The sequence below is a fragment of the Ailuropoda melanoleuca genome, chromosome 19 (genome assembly GCF_002007445.2).
Source record: "Ailuropoda melanoleuca isolate Jingjing chromosome 19, ASM200744v2, whole genome shotgun sequence".
Taxonomy (NCBI): Eukaryota; Metazoa; Chordata; class Mammalia; order Carnivora; family Ursidae; genus Ailuropoda; species Ailuropoda melanoleuca.
The window spans coordinates 35,181,129-35,202,756 of NC_048236.1; positions in this window are offsets into that span (position 1 = coordinate 35,181,129).

The window sequence follows — 21,628 nt, forward strand, 5'->3', positions numbered from 1 at the left end:
GGGAGATTATGGTTGCCTGCACACTGTCATTGCTTAGCAAGAACAGACTCCCCTCCTTCAGAAATGGCATGATAATGAAATGTAATAGCAGAGCCTCTTGGCAATCAATGCCATGGTGAAAATAAGTGCATATCTCAATGACAATAACAAAGATGAAATGTGAAACAACAAAGCCCTTTCTCTCTTGGCCAGAACTCTTGAGAGCAGCTCATTACTCTAACCTTTCCACCTTCACTGGATGCACAATTAGAAACATGCATTTCCACGGGCATTAAATCCACTTGCTCGCTCACTCTGCCCTCATTAGAACACTCAACGGGGCCCAATTAGCTGGATGGCCATAAACAGATGTTTGTGACTTAGGAAAACAGAAAGAGAAACTTTTTGGAGCCCAGAGAGTATGGAGAAAATCCGGCACACCCCATCTTATTAATTACCTGAAATCTAGAGTTTTACTTTTGACATGAACCTACGTTCTTTGTTTTGATAGGAAAACCTTATGGCCAGAAACATGGAGCTCTATTATGGCAATATTTCATGTAGGTCATGGAACTTTTTAAAAATTTAGTCAACCTTTTAAAATTGAGAGACTTTGCAGATTATCTGCATCCCTCGAAAAGATGTCAGAAGGTTTAGCCACAGTGAGCCAGGCCACTTTCCCACTTGGCCACAAATGGTTGAAGGGGACTAGTGTCTGTCTCTCAATATGTCCTCCATGTCACCACCGTCCCCACTACTGTGCTCAGCTCCTGGACCTAGCCCACTTCTCTTGTTCTTGTTGCCTGCTTTACACCCATGTGAGTAGAATCACAGCTCTACAACTTACTAGCTTGGGCAATTTAACTTCTCCGTGCCTCAGTTTTGTTTTGTTTTCTTTTTGCTAATATAAAAAGGGGTTACATGGGCAAAATGGTGAAGGGGAGTAGGAGGTGCCGAATTCCGGTTATGGAATGAGTAAGCCATGGAGATAAAAAGTGCAGCATAGGGAATACAGTCAATGACATTGTAATAGCGTGGTACGGTGACAGGTGGTAGCTATACTCGTGGTGAGCAGAGCGTCATATACAGGACAGTTGAATTGCTACATTGTACTCCTGAAACTAACGTGACATTGTGTGCCAACTATACTTCAGTACAAGTAAGTAAATGAATGAATGAATGAATGAATGAATGAATAATCATATGAGGCTATAATATTCACCCACCAGGTAGCTGTGAGAATCAGATGAATTAAAACATATCCATTGTTAAGAATTGTGCCTGACACGTAAGTTCTCAGTCAATTTAGCCATTACTTGGTTGTCACTGCCAGCAGCATCACCACTGTTCTGGGGAACATAACCCAACCTGGTTTCTTCGTTCTTCCAGTGGAGAAGTCAATGCCATGTAGTTACCACTGACGGCACCATCTGTCACAAAGATGGTCTGAGAACAACTTTTATCGCAGACATCACACCGATAATGTGTATTATAATTCTACTGGGAGGTGAGCACTTGACTAGACACAGGGCAAAAAATAAAAAAGTAAATAATAATCATTGTCTTAACCCAGATATCCTCACAATGCAGGAGGCAGGCACCAGGAGTATATGCATATGCATAGCATATATGGAGGAAGTGAACAAGCACATTACTGGATAAGGAACAACAGCAAAGCAGTGGCCTCGGCCTGCTTGGGACATAAAGGTAACTTGTTTCTGAGGCTCTCTTAGACTCAGACCTTAATGTATTTCTGCCCAGTACCTAAGTAAGAAAACTACTGCGGGAGCAGGGATCAGGCTTTGCTCCAGCAGAGGCCATTCACCGTCCTGGGCCTGCCTGCCTCAACACCACACTCCGTAGTCTTCACGGGCCCTGCAGCCAGAGGAGACGATGCAGCAGCACCTCCCTGAAACGCAGCCAGCCACAGGAGTGCTTCCGACGTCTCAGTTAATTCAGACGATCGGTTCATATCACACTAATTAAGGTTTCAGATTTGATACTGCTATTCCTCTAAGGGGCATTTGCAAATCCGTGGGTGTTTTTTGGTTGTCACAGTGATGGGAGCATGCTATCCACAGTGAGTGGGCAGGAGCCGAGGATGTTAAATGTCCTATTAACACTCAGGAAGGTCAGGCACGACTAATGTCCATACCAAAATGCCAAGGGCAACCCCACTGGAAAACACCAAATGACTCATTATTATTCCTGTTCAAATAGCACATGAGCAAAACCTGCCCAGAAGCACAACAAATGCATGCTGATAAACCGTGGTTAGTTAGTACTTGACCCCAGCCCCAAACACCATTGTCAGAAAGTAGCTCAGCTAAATTTTCAGTTGAAGAGTATGGGGGTGGTAACAGTGGCATCTATTCAAGATGAGCCTCTATAACTTCATTTGAATAAGCACACATGATTTCAAAGTTTCTCTTAACGACTCCAATTCCCTCTTTACATGGAGATATGACCAAAACCTGAGTATGTATTAACTCCTATTCCGGGTCCTGGGATAGATGTTAGTAAACCAGATAGATGAGACTGATATTCTTACCAGGCTCCCATTCTAGAAAGGGAAGACAAACGATAAACCAGTAAATTATGAAAAATATAATTTCAGGTAAAGACAAGGGTCACAAGTGCAATAAATCTTTGTGCTGGGAAAATTGGACAGCTATATACATAAGAATGAAACTCGACCACTCTCTTACACCATATACAAAAATAAACTCAAAATGGATGCAAGACCTCAATGTGAGACAAGAATCCATCAAAATCCTAGAGGAGAACATAGGCTGCAGCCTCTTTGACATCGGCCACAGCAACTTCTTTCATGACACATCTCAAAGGCAAGGGAAAAAAGCAAAAATGAACTTTTGGACTTCATCAAGATAAAAAGTTTCTGCACAGCAAAGGAAACAGTCAACAAAACTTAAGAGGCAACCCACAGAATGGGAGAAGATATTTGCAAATGACATTACAGATAAAGGGCTGGTATCCAAGATCTATAAAGAACTTCTCAAACTCAACACCCAAAAAACAAATAATCAAGTCAAAAATTGGGCAGAAGACATGAACAGACACTTCTCCAAAGAAGACATACGAATGGCTAACAGACATGTGAAAAAATGTTTAACATCATTAGCCATCAGGGAAATTCAAATCAAAAACACAATGAGATACCACCTTATACCAGTTAGAATGGCAAAAATCAACAAAGCAGGAAACAACAAATGTTAGAGAGGATGAGGAGAAAGGAGAATCCTCTTACACTGTTGGTGGGAATGCAAGCTGTTACAGCCACTTTGGAAAACAGTATGGAAGTTCCTCAAAAAGTTAAAAATAGAGCCACCCTATGACCCACAATTGCACTACTGGGTATTTATCCCAAAGATACAGATGTAGTGAAAAGAAGGGTCATATGCACCCCAATGTTCATAGCAATGTCCACAATAGCAAAACTGTGGAAGGAGCCAAGATGCCCTTCAACAGATGAATGGATAAAGAAGATGTGGTCCATATATACAATGAGATATTACTCAGCCATCAGAAAGGATGAATACCCACCATTTGCATCAACATGGATGGAACTAGAGGGTATTATGCTAAGTGAAATAAGTCAAGCAGAGAAAGACAAATATCATATGGTTTCACTCATATGTGGAACATAAGGAATAGCAGAGAGGACATTAGGAGAAGGAAGAGAAAACTGAAGGGAGAGACATCAGAGAGGGAGACGAACCATGAGAGACTATGGACTCCAGGAAACAATCTGAGGGTTTCAGAGGGGAGGGGGGTGATCGGATGGGGCAGCCCGGTCATGGGTATTAAGGAGGGCACGTGTTATAATGAGCACTGGGTGTTACACACAAATAATGAATCATGGAACATTACATCAAAAACTAATGATGTACTGTATGGTGACTAATATAACATAATAAAATAAATAAATAAGACAAAGGAAGCTTTTGCCTATAATATCTGATATATAGATGTTTAACCTCATCAATAAATGGCATATTAATAAAATGTATTTTGCCTTTAAAAAAATAAAAAATAAAACAGAAGCCCTCTACATTTTATGTTTTAACCACAAACATTTCTAATTGCTTACATTGGACACAAAATGTTGAAGATACTGGTTTTTTCCACTGTGATTGTTACGCAATTTGGTTTTTTCAAAGTTTTCCCTTAATGGTAACTTTGAACAAGACGTACATTTTCTAAAATGCACTGTCCCCTCCCCCAACAGCAGATGACCCACATTCACCAACAGCATCTGGCAACCATTATTGCACTGGCTTCGCAGCTGCTCCTAGGAGTTAAAAGGACTGTGAGGGAGGACATGGAAATCAATTTTTAACTCTTATTTTAATTATTGGTTCCTTTGGTTTAATACTTGGTTACTTTTCATAAACATCTTGCATTAGGTAGGCAGCAGATCTTTCCCTGATTAAAGGGCCCAACTTCTTAATTTATGCTTCCACCCAAATGACCGGCTTCCACGTCAAACAGAACTTGGCTTCCATGGGGTACCTGCCTAAGCTTCGAACTTTCTTCCATGTGGATATTTGGTTATTCTGGAGGGATACATTCAAACTCCTGTACGGGGTCCCAAGAGCTCCCATCACATAGCAAAGCAGACTTCCCTGGGACAAAGTGCCTCCTGTAGACGGCAGAAGGATCATTGGTGCTTGCTACATGGCTATGCTGTTGGTAGGAAACTCTAAAGAAATTGTTTACTGTTGACATTTGCCTAAGAAAAGAGATAAAACTAAGACTAAATTTTGACTTCTGCCTTCATTCAAAAATACATATTGAGAGTTTACATACAGCTCTGCAATAACAGAGAGCTGAACACAATAAAAGCAGGCAAGGAGATGTCTATAGCACTTCCAGCAACAGCTCTGTCCCCATGTCCATCATGACACTCCTGTTCCCCGCTCTCCCAACTGCGCTTATAGCTAATGGTGACTTAATGACCCAGTTTGGCCAAAGCGACGTGAAGAAAAATGTGCCATGATGTTTTCACTTTCCTAATAAAAAGTAACAGATGCAGTTGGCATCACAGCCTTCCCGGTCGTGCCCTCCTGCTTCATTGCAACCCCAAGACGGATGTAGCTCCAACTGCCTTGTGACTGTGAGAGAAAGAACTGCTTTCCCTCAGAGGAGAACCGAGACGCCAGCCTAAAACCCTAACAACGTGAAGCAGCTGAACAAGAATCAGCAATTGCCGGCCTCCGCCCTCATTGTGCAGGAAAATAAAGTCCTATTTGAGGTGAGCTGTTTTAGTGAGGTTTTCGTATCTGACATGCTTCAGCTCCACATCATCAGCCATGGATCCCAGGAAGATCCCAAGCCCCTTTCTTCTCAGGATCCAGCCTGACATCTCCACAGAATGTTCTAATGTGGTAGGCCAACACTTACTGTTTCTTGGCACTAAACACGGATATCGTCTGTCACAAGTCTTGGTTAGACACTGCGCTGGTCAGGGTCTAGTCAGGAAACCAGAACCCATGTAAGGGAGTCTGTAGGAAGGATTGACATCAGAACGTAGTTCCAAAGGCATTGGAATTGCTGAGACGCCTAACACATATGGTGAGAAAACCTGGTCAGTATCCAAGCAGGATGCCACCACCAGTCCCAGGGCTGGAGGAACCCAGGAAAGGGAGCCAGGATTGCTCAACAGAAAGCAGCCCCCATGGAGGAAGCTTCCAGTGGAAGCTGAGACCATGAAGGGGTTATGTATCAAGAAGGAGCCGGAACCGCAGACAGAACACAAGCAGAGCCTCAGAGGTCATCTGAAAGGAAGAGAGAATAACTGCCCTGGCTTCACCCTTCCTCCACCATGTCAGTCACCCTCCAGTGCCTTCCATCAGTGGAACCGCCCTGAAGTCAATGGGTAAGGGAGCCTGAGAAAGGTAGTTTTTAGGAGCCAGCCCCTCAGAGGACAGAGCATGAATCCGAAAGCAAACAGCTAATGACCAGTACCACCTTTTGCTGCTATTGATAGTGAAGAATGCATAATAATACCTCGATGACTTCTTTACCCAAAGACTCTTTTGACCCCCACATATTCTCAGTGAACTTACAATCCTCAAAAAATGCTCATTACACAGGATGCCAGGAGTGGGTGTTTCCTTGAGAGAAGAACATGCACATTTCTTAATATTTTTTAGAGCAAAAGCACAAGGAAGCTGCATTCTAAGCAACTGCAGGGTTGAATCGTGGAACAAAGCAAAAAAGAGCAAATGACCTAGGAGTATAATTGCCATCCTAATAGCTGCTTTGATTATACTGAAATCATAAGGAAAGAATTCCCCCTCAGCCTGACTCCATGATTATGCTCTTCTCTGAACACAAGAAAGACCTGATCCCCATGCTTTCTACCTCAGTGGAGAAGGAAGGGAGGCAAGAGGAGGGGCAGGAATTTCAAAGTCACTATCCACAGAACAATTAGCATTACAATTTGTAGAGCTGAAGAAAGGCTTACACAAAGTAAGATTATATTGATAAGTATCTTGAAATCCATGAAGCACTACAGAATACCAATAGATAGACACATACATACATACATACATACATGGATACATAGATATAGGTACAGATAGAGATTTATTCTATCCTCCCGTTTAATTGTGTGATCTTACATCTAACATCTCTGAAAAATAGGCATTCCACCTTGGTTTGAATCTCCGCAGTTACAGAATGCTCAGTGCTTTATGGGACAGCACGTGCTGCAGCCACAGGGCTCTCATGGCTAGAAAGCCAAGTGTCTTCCTCACGTTTTCCTCTACCCTTTGCTGCTACCTTGTCCTCCTTCCTCCGCTTTTTCCCTCACTGGAGTAGGTGAAACCAGCTCCTGTGCCTCCTGGGCTCCAGGCTAAATTTTACCTCATCCTCCTCAGAGCCGCTCTCCAACCAAATAACTTCTCAGAACTTCTTCTTAACAGCGCCCTTCTTAAAATCTGGCACCTAGAACTAGACTCAATTATGCAGTTGTGGGTCGTTAGTACAGTGAGACTCACTTGTCGTCTGGATACCTCTATCTTAAGAACCTCAGATTGTCCTGACTCTTCTATCATACATGGTTCTTTTCCACAGGAACTGAGGGAATGCAAACAAGCACTTGAGAGTGCTTGAAAATAGACAGCATTCAGCAAGCACAGTCTGTTATTGGTGTCATTTTTCTATTGTTTTATGGATTATCATGGCCTATTCTTATTTCTATATTGACTGCTCTCAAGCGAATTGCCATCATACAGCAGCTATATTATTGGTTTTTTAACACAAATATAATTGTTCTTTATTAAATTTTAGCACATGTTTTGGCCCCTTTTTCTAGCCTGTCATTTCAGTATTTATTCCCCCTTTGGACTAGTTCAACATTCCAGCTCTGTGTGTGCCACAGATCTGATCAGAAGTCTTCAATGATTTCACAGCCAGGGCAGAGACAGAGCCCCTAGTACTGGGCCGGCCACTCCTCTCTTGGCTGCCATTGATCCATTAGTCAACCCTCTTTGGGAGCAATTGTTCAAGCAATGATCGACGGACCAAGATAAGCAATCATTTATCCACATGTCTCCATATTCTACGTGAAGAAATCCCCAAGGATTTGCTACCTTAGGGACCAAGTCAGTTTTTGATAGCTGCAGGAATACTGTGCTGGGTGAATTACACAACAGCTGAAGAGTTGAGATCCTATTTGGAAAGCAGCTCTATCAAATGAAATTAAAAAAACAGTATTAACCCCACTATTTAAAAGATTGAGTTTAGTTTTAGCTATTTTTATTAAACTCTGGATCCCAATTATTTATTGTTTACAAGTGATTTGCTTAATTAGCTAAACCAGAATTTTTTCAGGAGTATATTGATATTTTTCTTTTTGAAAATGAGTACATTCTTTTTCCTATCTCAAGTATTCTGATACCTCTTCCATTTGGCATTTGCCAAATTTTGCAGAGGAAACCAAGGAATTCAGTATCTCTGGAAAGTTACATACGTGGATTTCTGTATATGGAACACAACGGTGGTTTAAGAGAAGAGCACTACCCAAAACAAGATAATAGGGGCACCTGGGCGGCATCATCGGTTAAGTGTCTGACTCTTGATTTCCACTCAGGTCATGATCTCATGGTCTTGAGATCAAGCCCTGCATCAGGCTCCATGCTCAGCATGGAGTCTCCTTGAGATTCTCTCTCTCCTTCTGCCCCTCCCACTCGGGCACTCTCTGTCGTGCTCACTCTCTTCCTTTCTCTCTCTGAGATAAATAAATCTTTAAAAGAAAAAAACCCAAGATAATATATATGATATATTACTGGGATAATCCTAACAAGAAGAAGCTACTTAACTTACCATGTACTGGAAAGTAGTTTTAAAATGATCATCCATATTGATAGAAACTTATAGGTATTTTTCCCAAACTGCTAACAAAAATTTTTTTTCCTAAGCAAATGCTTGGTGGCTTTATAAGATACAAGTTTTTAGTATGAAATTCTAGGATGGATTTCATTAGTTGGTTGCTATTTGACCACACTCATAGCAAGATATATAGGTGAAAAACAATGCAGTTGCAATATATACTTGGAGTTGGTGCTCAATGTAGGTTTATTGTTTATTTCCAAGCTCTTCAAGGCACAGACGTGTAGCAATTTGGCTAGAGCACAACGAGAGGAGATGATAACACCCCAATCCCTGGCTATCTTATGATTTCGAAAGGAAGTAGCAAATGGTGGGAGGTGTTTTATAATTACAAAGCTTTATTTAATTATCCCGGCCTTGTTTTTATTAGACAAAAGACGAACCGAACTGCGCTATTTTACGGTAGTGAGCTTTACCGGCCAGTTTTCAGAGGAAATCACGGGTTCATGAGACACTTTGGGGTTCAGTCTGTCATGGTTCTGTCTCTTACACCTGAGGAGAGGAAGACGACAGCAAAGGGTATTCACATCCTCACTCTCCTCAGGCAGGTTCACATCACACTCAAACTAGTGAAAAACAAAAAAGTCATAAAAGTAATGTTTATGGATACTTTTACACTTCCAGGATCCAAACTTACCGTGAGAGGAAAATTAACGACAGCTACCTTGTAACAGGCACTTCTGCGATGTTTTACTGAAAAATCACAAAAGCCCGATGAAGTGGATAGTATGACTACCGTAGCACACAGGCTAGGAAGCCAATGCTTGGGAAACTCAGTAACTCTTCATGTGCTCATGGTTAGTCTGTGACGTACCCTGTCCGAGCTAATGTCAAAGCCTACTTGTTAAATCTTTGTATTATGCTGCTTCCTGAAGACCTGATCAAGTCACCATGGCATGACCAGGAAACTGATAATGCATCTAGTTAGTAGGGAAAAGGGAGATAATGGGTGTGAGGGGGAATCTAGGAGAAGCCATTATGTGACTTCATTAAGGCAAAGCGAAGGAGGTTTTTTTGAGGCTTTACAAGTTCTGGTAGGACTGGGGACCACTCTCCACATCCAGAGGAAACATTATTATTGGAAAATCTTACCCACCACTTGATGCTAAGACATAGGAGGTGTCATTGACAAAAGTTGCCCTGAAATTGAGTTCGATGTTGAAAGTCTGTCATTAAAGACTCGGCTCGCTGGCTGTTGTAGTCATTGGATTTAGATTTACTCTACACTTAGGAGTTACATTTTTATTTCAAGGAAAGTCCTGTCTGCATTCTGAAGAGAACTCATTCTGAGTTCACAGACCACACCTGCAAATACAAAATCCAGTTACTATTGGTCCTGATATATTTTTACTCTATTTCCTGTGAGAATCGATCAACAACACACCTACCATGTGCCAAATGCAGACATCCACTGCTCCTCCAGCCACAGCTGAGTCCTACTGTACCTCAGTTTACCTCACATCTGGCTCATGTTATCGACAGAAAAACCACTAGCAACTTTAATGTGGAACACTGTCAGACACAACCTCGTGATTTGCAGATGAGCTCATAAGTTGTTCTCCAGCCCAAATCAGCACTTTTCCCATATCTCTCCTGTAAGCCAGACTTTCATTTGGCTTTGGCTGTGAAGAATAATTAAGGTTTGGGAAAGGCAAGATGGTCTTGCCAACTCAAGTGCTCCAGAGAGCGAGGATTCCCCAAGCTATTAGCACAGTCCAGAGGAGCAAGAGGTGTCGATCCAGGAACACCCAGGAAGGCAGCAGTTGCCTGGGCAGTGGCTTTCAGTCTCTTTTGTCTGTAAGTCGCAGTTAGAGATTCCATGCAATACCATGGCAATCCAGTGCATACAGGGCCATATACACATTTGTGGGTATACATGCTTGCACGCACACACACACACACACACACACACACACTGACACCCCATTTGTAACTGCTATTCTGTGTCATTTGTTAAAACACGTTGGCCAATGTATTAGTTTATTATGGCTGCTGTAACAAATTGCCAAATCTTAGTGGCTCAGTGCCGCGTAACTATTGTATCTTATAGCTCTGAAAATCAGAATTCCAAAATCAGGTCTCAGCGGGCTAAAGTCAAGGTATCGATCAGCAGGGCTGGTTCTCCCTGGAGGCTCTGAAAGGGGAACCCTTTTCCTTGCGTTTTCCAGCTTGCAGAGGTCACCTGCGTCCCTGACTCATGACCCCTTCCTCACAAAATTCTAACAACTCGGTTCTGCTGTCACATCTACTTCTGCTTTGATCCTCTTGCCTCCCTCTTAAAAATTGCCTGTAATTACACTGGACCCACCCAGATAATCCAAAATAATCACCCTATCTGAAGATCCTTAATCACATCTACAAAGTCCTTTTCGCCACACAAGATAACATAAACACAGGTTCTGGGGATTGGGATGTGGACTTCTTTGGGGGGGTGTCATTATTCAACCCACAGCAGCCATGAACAATAAATTGATTTTTCATTAATGGGTCTCACACTGCAGTGTAAAAATCAGTGGTCTAATGTATGTCAGCAAGCACCTGGAATGGAGGGGATCAGTGAGAATGTCACCTGACTATAAGAAGAAAGGCGAATAGACATGCAGTAAGCATCCCAGGCCCAGTGTTACAGGTTATACCCAGTCTATCCCTTCCTTCTCCAGTCATCGCTGTAAATTAGACACTATTGTTCCCATTTTAAAGATTTGAAGACAGCCTCAGAAAGGCTAGATAACTTCCCTAAGACCACACAGCTAGAATGGGGCAGAGCCCATTTTCAAACCTGAGTCTCTGTGCCCACTATGCCCATGTCTATGCTATCACCCCTTGTGGTGGTCTCTCTCATGAATGCCTTACCTTGCCTCCCAAAGCCGGGCCTCAAGTCTTCACTCCAACCCATGAGCTCACCATGTGTGGAAGCCCTCTTCACTGTGGGGGCTCCTTTCCTGGGAATTCTGGAGGTCTGACGCTACCACTCTCTTGTTCCACAGACTTCTCTATTTGAACACTAATTCTCTGTCTCCTTGACTCCAACATGAGAGTAGTTCCTGCATGTTTTTATATAAGTTAGAGTAAACTAGCTTTTAATTCAATCTCAATAACCCCCAAAACTGGCAAAATTGAAATTTAAGACAGGAATGGGGTAAAGTTGAGCAAAAATTTAGTACAGTAAACAATGGGATTTTATCTCAAGGTTTATTTCTAGGCTTTCAAATAGACTTGGAGAACACTCTAGCAATCATTTTGAAAAACTTAAAGATTATTGACTGTTAAACAAAGTCAAATCTAGGAGATGATGAATAAAATGGCACGTGGTGCCTTCGACTACATGTCAGGTCACCCCGTGGGGTTGTGTGGCTTGAGAATTGAAGTGGAATTCGGGAACACTGTGCTCTACCACTAGCCAGCCACAAAGCAGCTGTGTGACCTTAGACTTGGGGATTTAAACTCTCTGGCCTTCAGAGAGGAGATATAGCGCAGAGGTTACAGCTGTGCTTTCTGCAGCCAGACCCAATTTGAGTTCCCAACTCCAAAGGGGCCCTGTTCAAATGTATTCATTAGCCAATAAACTGACTCCCATGGAAAAACACTTCCCCTGTCATTTTCATGTGGCTCCCTGATATAAAGAGAGAGTTACAGCATCGTGTATGTCAAAGAGGTCGTCATGGTTCAAAGTGTGGCAGAGTCCCCTCTGGAGACTGCTATCATGGCACTGCGCTTGTCCCCACCATCCCACCAGATCACCATTCTTCAGAGTCCTTAATCATACCAGCACCCCACTAGGGAAGTCTATTTCTCACTGTCTCATTCTAAAAACAGAATGCTGCTTCATGAGATGAAAACTGTTTGTCCAAAAATTTGAATTCAAATTGAAAAAACTGTACATGTCGACAAAAAAAGATATGCTGTAGGAGAGCACGGAGAAGCCCGAGCAGTCAGCAGCAGGGTACACATCATTTATGTGCATGAGGGCTGACACATACTAGGTGCTCAGCAGATCTCTGTTAAATGAGTGAGCTTACAATATGATAGGCCCCGCCAGCCAGGAGATCAAAGGTTCCCAGCTAGAAAAAGTCACGGACATATCACGGAATAGGAGGAGAGTGATTAGGAGGCCCTGATAGGATTTCACCAGGAAGTACATGGCCTTTGGGGCAGTTTTTGAAAAAGAGTTAAACATAATGAAGAAACTGGAACAGCTCTGCTAGCTTCTGTGCACCCCAATCATCTTCCCCCAACAGGCAAGGCAGAGAGTGGGAAGGAGAAAAAGACAGAATATACCCACCAAAGGGTCACCCTAGAGAACTTGGCCATCCTATAACATGGTGCAAAGGTATTAGGTTATCAAAATAAATTGAGGAGAAAAGCACTCAACCTCCTCCCCATACTGCTTTTCTCACCTGTGCCTCCAGCATAGTGTGTGGATAACCTGACCACGAAAAAGAAAGAAACTAAGTGAAGCTATTGGAAAAGCCAGAAGGGTTAACCAATAAGGAAAAGGAGTCTTGCTTAAGTCTTAGAAGGACAGAGAGTTGAGAGCTGAAAGGGGGAAAAGAGAGAGAGAGAGAGAGAGAGAGAGAGAAAAGAGAGTGTTATTTCATCCTAGAAACAAAACTCATAGAAATGGGATAAAGAGGGGGAAACTGAGTGATAGCTTGGAAATTTGCTAATAATGAGAAGTCTATTTCCCTAGAGGCAAGCCATCATCTCAGAGCAGACTGGACCATGCTTGGGATGCTGTTTTGTAGTGAACTCGTTCTTCCCTCAGCTCGTTTCAATGACAATGAGCATTTCTAGTTGAGTGCGAGAAGACATGAAGGGCATCTTTTATTTTCCTAAGAGGAAATTGAACCTATGCATTGTAAGACTTCAGCATGTGCCTGTGTATGAAAAAATATGAGCCAAATGCTTTTGAAGAGAAACAGAAGTATGCTGCCCTTGTGACAGAGAAGTGTCCAAGAACAAAGACAGAGGTACTCTGGCATGCCATTCCTACCTTGCAGATTCTTTGTTGTGATACATTTTATGACCAACTTTAAAGACATTGACCTGTTGATCTCGTTCTGGTTTTCATTCGCTACATCCTTCTTAACATAAGAAAAAGTCCCTTAGGATAAGCAGGATTTTCATTTCTCAAAAAAGAAAAAAAAAAGACTACACAGGGCCACAGTTCCCTAACAGTCCTTCTCCTGCCATGTGTATAGAAAGGGGGAGATGGCATCATGCAGTGAAGCCGAGAGTATAGCAAGGGTCCCACCCATGTTTTGTCCCGTGGGCAGAATCAGAGATGGAACCCATCAAGACACCGCAAGTAGCCTTCCCAGATGCCCTCCACTTGGCTGAAGGCTGAATTATGCTAAGAAGTCACTCTTCCAGTGAACAAAATTTCTAATTAACACTGAAAATGCGTGGTTGCTAAGTTTGTGGTGAAGACAGGCCATCTCCTCATTCTTCCTAGCTGGAGCTCGATTAAGCTATGAGAGGGGGACAGGATAATTGCTCACGGTGGGGCATGGTGTTTTCTCCTGCACAACATGTAATTAGGCTGTCTTAACCTCCTGGTTTAGCAATAAACACCACTTCACAGACTAATTTACAGTCAAGAGTCACAGAAGGCTGCCGAATAAACTTCCAGTGCCACAGGCCCTGCAGTGCAGTGAAAAGAGAGCAGCTACACTATTTCAAGTCAGCAAAAATCCTTTTGCACTTACCACAAACGAAAATGAGATTGAAAATAAGGGCTATGCATTCAAAACACTGAACATACCAGCTAATAAAAAATACATTTGTGACTGGTCATAAAAACAGAGAATGTAATGGGCTATACCCTAGAAGTATCTTTAAGTTACGATATTTGGGAAGACAGAGGTCTCCATAATATTGACTTTGCTAACACGCCTACATTTTCTGTCTACCATAATTACACGTCAGTTAGTGACACCTCACTTCTGTAGCTGCCAACAGGCCTTGATTCAAGCAGTGGGAGGTGTGCTGGCTACAGCCCGGCACCAGATAATATTTGCCTGGCAAATACCATTGGCTTGGGTCAGTGGGGGGAAGTGCTCTTACAAGCAGACAGCTCCTTCATGGCTGCATTATTCTTCCCATTGGCACCCCAAGGACTGGGGGGGGGGCGGTTTCTGGAGGGATGTGGGAATTCTTCAGTTGCCTACTTTGCATTCTTTAAGCATGGAACACGACACGGATCCAGAGGTCACAGAAGCAGAGACACCCTTCTGTGGGAACTGGGTTTTCTTCTGCCCAAAGCAGACCATCTTCAGACAGAGAGGCCGTGATTTGACACTGATTGGACATCAGGAACAACCAGAGAAGGACTGTGGGCTGGGGATGTTTTAGACGTGATGTATGTAGTGTGAGTGAGTGAGAAAGGAGCAGACACAGAGACAGAAAAGAGAGGCCTGGAGAGCGGTCAACAGGATGAGACACGAGACAATCGGATAAATGGTTTTATCCACAGTCACATCTGAATTATTTGTAGATTCTTTTTCTCTGGTTTTCTACTCAGAGTATGAAGAAATAAAATAGGTCATTGGGTCACATTTTTTCCAAGTCCTCTTTCTTCATCCTGTCTTCTGTCCTTTGGAGAAAATCCTGAGGAGATTTTCAAGGACAAGTACCGTGTGTTTACTACCATTAGACCATAGGATCCAAGAATGCCCTTTGTAGGTACACAATCCTTGTCTAGTGAGTCAGTGAGAGGAAGGAAGGAAGGAAGGAAGGAAGGAAGGAAGGAAGGACGGATGAACCCTGTTGAAAGACTGAGAATAGGCTAATCTTATATTTTCAAGATGCGTGTAACTACAAAATCCCATTTTTATGCTTTTACTAATGAAGGAAATATGATTGGTAAATTAATTCCAATAAGAATAATTCAGATAATGGGACACCTGGGTGGCTCAGTCAGTTATGTGTCTGCCTTCGGGTCAGCTCATGATCCCAGGGAGTCCACATGGGGCTCCCTGTTCAGTGGGAGCCTGCTTCTCCCTCCCCCTGCTTGTGCTCTCTCTCGCTCGCACTCTCTCTGACAAATAAATAAATAAAATTTTTAAAAAAGAATAATTCAGATAAGATAATTCTTATTTTTCCTGGATGAGTATTGCATAAAGGATATTTAAAATATTATTATGAGTAACATATAAAAAAAGCTGTTTTTACTTCAAAAGTGTGATTCACCTCTCAAGTAACATTTTTATGAAATATACAAGACAACTTTAAATGGCAAACGACAACCCTTATTTTGGTAACTACTCTGAGACTGCTGTGCAGGGTAAGGACATTAGTTTTCCTGAGCATTTATTTAAAATTTTTGAAATTACCAGTAACTCAATATTTAAGAAAAAAGTCAAATGATACCAAGTTTCAATATCCTCAAATTGGCCCTTACTCAGATCTCTTTCAAAATCTCAGTACCAATTCTATAAATTCCTGATGATGCACATGAGTGCAAAAGTTATAGTTGATCCTTGAGGGAAGCATAGCTATAGTTGACTTTGTGTAATTTTTTTAAGTCATACTCATTATGTAGATAATTCTACTTAAGTGTGTTTTATTTCCTTTATATGCTTTAGGGGCCTCTTTAAAAATTAGGCTTCCTCATCTTTTAAACTAATTTTAAATGACAGAATGGTAACAGGGACCGTGATACAGAAATCAAAGATTTTAATAAAACACATGATTCAACAGTAACTAGATATTCTGTGTTTTCAAGGTTGTTACAATTCATTTTTTTTTTTAGTTTCAAGTCCAGCTTTGACTACTGGTGGCATTGCAGTTGATGGGATTTATCCAAAGATTAGTTATTGGTGTTGAAAAACTTTTTAAACAGTTTCACTACATAAGCCCCACTGTCATATGTATTATTATACATACTTTATGTGGTCAAAAGACTAAAATTTAGAGTCAGGATTTCCAGTAATTTTTTATAAAATTTTTCATTTGTCCTTAGAATAAAATTGTATAGGTGTTTTTCTTGAAGTTTCTAGAGAAAACGACTGGAATGAAATACATCAAAATACTTTAAACCTCAAAAAGTGAGAAAGGATAATCATTTCGGTAGAATGATCATTTTAATATGGATATCCAAGATCAAACCCCAAATAAGAGATACGTGAGTGCCCTGGTGACATCACACACCCTATCCCCTTGCGTGCATGTTCACGCGTGTGCACGTGAGCATCTCAGCAGTAGCTTCTTCAGTAAGGGGTCAGGAAGGCGCTTTACCAACTTGGCAAGAATCATTCACACACCCTCCTCGGGTGAAGCATGGCAATGACTGAAAAGTGAACATAAGCACTGCACACAACTATGGGGAAAGGCTCGTCACCCTACCCCCCTGGTTCCCACAGACACCTCCAACTTAAGGTGCTGGCTCTGGAGTGGGGGTGAGTGCTGAAACAAATAATGCCAAGGGAGGGAACAGTCAGGTTTAAGCGCCAGGACAGTTCCTATTGTGCAAGGAAAGAGGAGAATTTATCAAGGTAAGGAGCAACGGAGTAGCTTAATTATGAGTCTTTTAATGTCTTTTCATAATCAGTTAATAAATACCTTAACAATAAAATTGAATCTAAGCTTTTAATAGGCCATGTTGGCTTGAACCTAAACAAAGGAATTAGCAGCTCCAGGCATTGTGCAATAACTGCTCACCGTTTGGTGCCAGGAGAAACAAAGCATTTCAAGTGCATTTTTTGTGCCTCGCCATAATAAACGCTTGTAATATTCCCCCAATTTCTGGAGTGTAAGTCGCAGATCTTATTTATCACAGTATGAGACACACCTGGCACGCGGATCAGGAAACAACTGTTTTACTTCATTTCTGTCATCACCTTCCAACAGATTTCTTTCACATTCCAATTTGGATGGGAGGACTTGACTTTCTCTCCATAAGTTCTCCATTAACAGCTTCACAGCAGAAGGCGCCCTTGGTACGTTTCCTCCTGCAGCAATTAATTACCCCGCGAGCGTGTTTTGACTCCGGCTGCGGTGAACGCGGACAGTCACTGGCACTCGCGGCTCCGCACTCGCGGCTCCGCACTCGCAGCTCTGCGAGCAGCGTCTCTATCCCGCGCACAGCTTCCCGAGCAGCGTCTCTATCCCGCGCACAGCTTCCCGGGCCGGAGTCGTGAATCGTCAGAATTGCTCAGACTGGGGATGACGAACGCCGTGTCAAGTCAGCGGCACAAATTACCGACTTCAGCTCCCTTCAGTCACTTTTATTAATCTGTGTTTTATTTGACGGAGGCCTTTTTGAAGGCGGTGTCACTTGGGGCGGTCGGCAGATGAAAGGCACTTTGCTTTCTCCCTTCCTCCAGAGCGGTGGGCATATCGGCTGCGAGTCCTGAGCTCCGTGGGCCCCGCCAACAGCTCTGCACTAATAAACCTTGAAAAGCTTGAATTACACTATAACCCACAAAAATTTTCAAATTAAAAAGGCATATTTAGAGGCCCCCGTGGATAGTGATTTTATTTAGTTTAATTCCCTCTTGTGGCCAATTAGACAGACACCCCTGCACACAGCCACACACTCCGGGAGGGAAAATGGGGGGAAAGAAGTTTAGCTTTGGTTCTGAGGGGAGAAAAAGGGGGGCAGTATATCATTCCTATGTAGACAGAAATTATTTTCCCGGCTGTTGTTCTGTAAAGAACAGGACTGTTAGAAATCAATGAAAGTGTACGCAAGATGGATTTTTATTTGGATTAGTTTTTTAAAGCCGTATCGTACTCCGACGTCTTCCTTATTCAGCCCCAGTGAATTGCCAAATTCAAGAATAAAACCTCCAGCACTGCCACAGAGCATATCCCTTTAGTTCTCTTCAATCATCTTTTGGTCAAAATGACTTCTCCTTCTGAGAAGGCTCTGAGAACCTGGCTAATGGTAGGTGTATTAGTATTTGTTTTTTAATTAAGTGATCTGCACGATGTAAATGCATTTTTTTAAATCATCTATGCATGAAGCTTATTTACCAAATGGAACTCAGGTCAACACAAGAGATATATTTGCTCCGAAAATTGCGCCTAGTGCCTCTCCTCGCTCGCCGCTGCTCTTCCCATCAGAGTTGCAAAATAGGCCTCCTTCTCATCTGGTGGTGGGCTCCATATGCACCATATGAAAAAGGAGTTAATAAAATGCACGTTGGAAATATAAAACAAGGTCAGGGGCGACAGTTTGGCTGAAGGCCTTTCTTTAAGTGTGGAAAACAAAAGAACAAGATTGTTTTAGCAGTTGCAGCTGTCGGGAGAGCAGCATGGGTTGGGGAATGGCAGCTGAAGTCCCTGCTACCTGTTTCATGCATCCATCAGAATCACTGTTCTCTCCCTAACGCAAAGACCCTGCACAACAGGCACCCAAGTTTTGGAAAGTCTCAACAGGAACAAAGAAGCAAAAAATCCCCATTTTGCTCCCAAAGGGAGTTGTGGGGAGTGAAGGGATACAGCGGTGGGAGGTGTGGGGTCAGGCTGAGGGTTGGGAGCCTGCCTGTGACTCCAGATTCTAAAACCCCCACGGCTCTGTGTCCTTCTAGAGCCAGCAGGGATGAATGGTGTTACTGTGTGCACTGCAAAAGCCACCCAGATTGGATGCAAGTCAGCGGTGGGTTTTTAAAAATAAGTGCTTAAGATTCTGTGGTCGGGTCCATCCAATGCCAACCAAGGCAGAGGAAAGAAAACAACATTGTCAGTCAAGCAGTTGCTTGTTCCACGAGACCTCAAACACAACACTTGATGGATTTGTTTTTTTAATGAATTGACTGGTTACTTTGGCATCACTTGAGAGCCGTGAAGAAAACAGTGAAACTCAATCGCAAGAGCTTTATCATTTTAAAATGAAGATAAAAGGGAAAACACTTAATAATTATGTCACGGGACAAAGAGATTAGCCAACAAAATGCATTAATATGTGAACATAAATAAGTTATCAGAGTAGCTGTGACCCAGTAAAAGAGAAGACTTTATAGTCTTGATAAAGAACAGGAAAATGAGGTCATCCGAACAGGACAAGCCAGGTTCCCAAAAAGGAACAGGGTACTATGGTGGGGGCAGGGGAGCAGCTGGGACCCTGAAAACATAGATGGGCAACAAAGAGACATCATTCCCCACCCCGGTGTTCATTCTATTTCGGTCCCTTTCTGCGGTTGTGAAAAGGGAGCAATAATCTCACCTTCCCAGATTCGGTAACACTTGGCATAGTGCCTGGCACATAGTAAGTCAACAGAGGTTAAAATACGCGCTTTCTCTCCCCTTTCCTGCCTCCAGCCATCCCTAGAAACACCTTAGTTTAAGTAAACCATCACTCAGCATGGTGCATTCCAGACCAATTGTTATCTTAGGGAAATCCTACCTCTTAATAGGATTTCCCTATACTAGATGTAGTGAAAGAATCTAGGCCAATGGGCCCAGAAAAAATTCCACACAATGGGAAGAGCCTTCCACCCCGCCTTCTGCCTTCCTTCCACATTGACCTTCATAGTTCAGACATGACTTGTTTTAGCAAAAAAATTCGTAGCAAAAACACTTCCTCTAGATACTACTGTAAAAGTGTTCTCAGACAGCATCAGCAGTGTCACCCAGGAGACCGTACAAACGCAGACACCCAGCCCCTATACCCACCTATTGAATCAGATTCTGCAAGGATTCCCAGGTCATCGCTATGCACATTAAAGTTGGGGGATTTTTTTTTTAATACTAATACTGGGACCAAATCCTAGGCCAATTATGTCAGAATCCTGGAGTTGAAAGCCAGGCATCGAGACTTTTTAAACTTTTCCAGATGATTCTAATGTGCAGCCAAGTTTCAGAGCCACTGATCAAGTCCCATTAGCAAAAATATACCTTAAAAAATAGGAAAATATTTAAGCAAGGAAGATAGGGTAGACAGGACTCCCCTTGAAATAGACCCACTGAAAAAAGGGTTTTCCAATTTGTGTTTAAAGACACCTATATTTCTATATTCCTAGTCATAAAAGAAGGAGAACTGGCAAACATCTTCATATTTCAACTTTGGCCCTTATACACCTCTGTGTAACAGGGTACCCAGGTGGGCAGAACATTTATTGACATAAGTCACCGTGTTTATTGATGCTGCTCGTTTTCCACTGATTTTAGAACTCTGTAGGGGAGGTGTTGTGACTTTGAAAAGGCTATTTTTTTAAATAATCAAATAGTTTTACTTAGAGGTTTATGTAACATGCTATACTATTAAACAGTAAATAAAAACCACTGATAAATCCCAGGTCCCCCACAGGTAGTTTGGCACATCCTTAATTATCTGGTTTATGAGCAAATGGCCAGCTCTGCTTTGGTTTGCAGCTTGTTAGATGCATGTGTGTGCACACCCTTCTTACCTGGCAACCTCTCAGCCCATTCGGCCTTTAAATGATGTTGCCAAAACGTGTTGCGTGGGGGCAGGGGGAGGGAGGAGTTGTCATAAGTCAAAGGGCTCGACTTTGGGATTGTAGTTCTGCTTTTTTGTTTGTTTGCAGTGAAGACTTAATTTGGTGATTTTTAAAAAGAATTGTGTGAACACTCATAGCCTGTGGGCCTGGAGAAGGTTACTAATGACAGCTGACTGCATCAGAATCAATGTGCCTAGGGTGCCACTGGTTTTGGTTAAATGTAAAATGCCTCTCTCACCGCACCCCTGTCTGTGCTCGGCTCTGCTTCCCCGGCCTGCTCACCCTTGCCTTCCAGCAATTAGACCTTCCAAAGAGGAATATTCTTCTCTATGCCTGCGTCATTTGAACTTAGGCTGAATAACATTTTTCAATGGCATTAGATGACTTTTGTTCATATTTTTATTGTTTTACAAATGTCTGCACTCAGTGAGTCTCCCGAGTGTTTACAGTCATCTCTAACCCAAAACTCCATGAAATCAGTGTTTTTCTTCTGAGCCTCGGAGGCCCTTAGCACCCTGAGGTTCTGCCTGCTGGGCTCCCCCTGGCGGCTGCACCACGCCTCCCCTCCGCTAGTCCTATGGGAGGGTCCCTCCTCATATTTGCTCAAGACTTCAGAACAAGGAGCAGCGTGAGGCAGAGGACAGGAGGAAAACCACCGTTGTCCAGCCTCTTTGGGAGTCAGTCCTTGTTATAAACTGTCAAGAATTCGCTTCCCCAGTATGAGCAATCTCATCTTTTTGGAGGATCTCAGCACCCTTTACTGCCCAGACCCCAGAGCACACACACACGGAATGTGCATTTACGGATGCCCCCTGTCCCAGGCCACA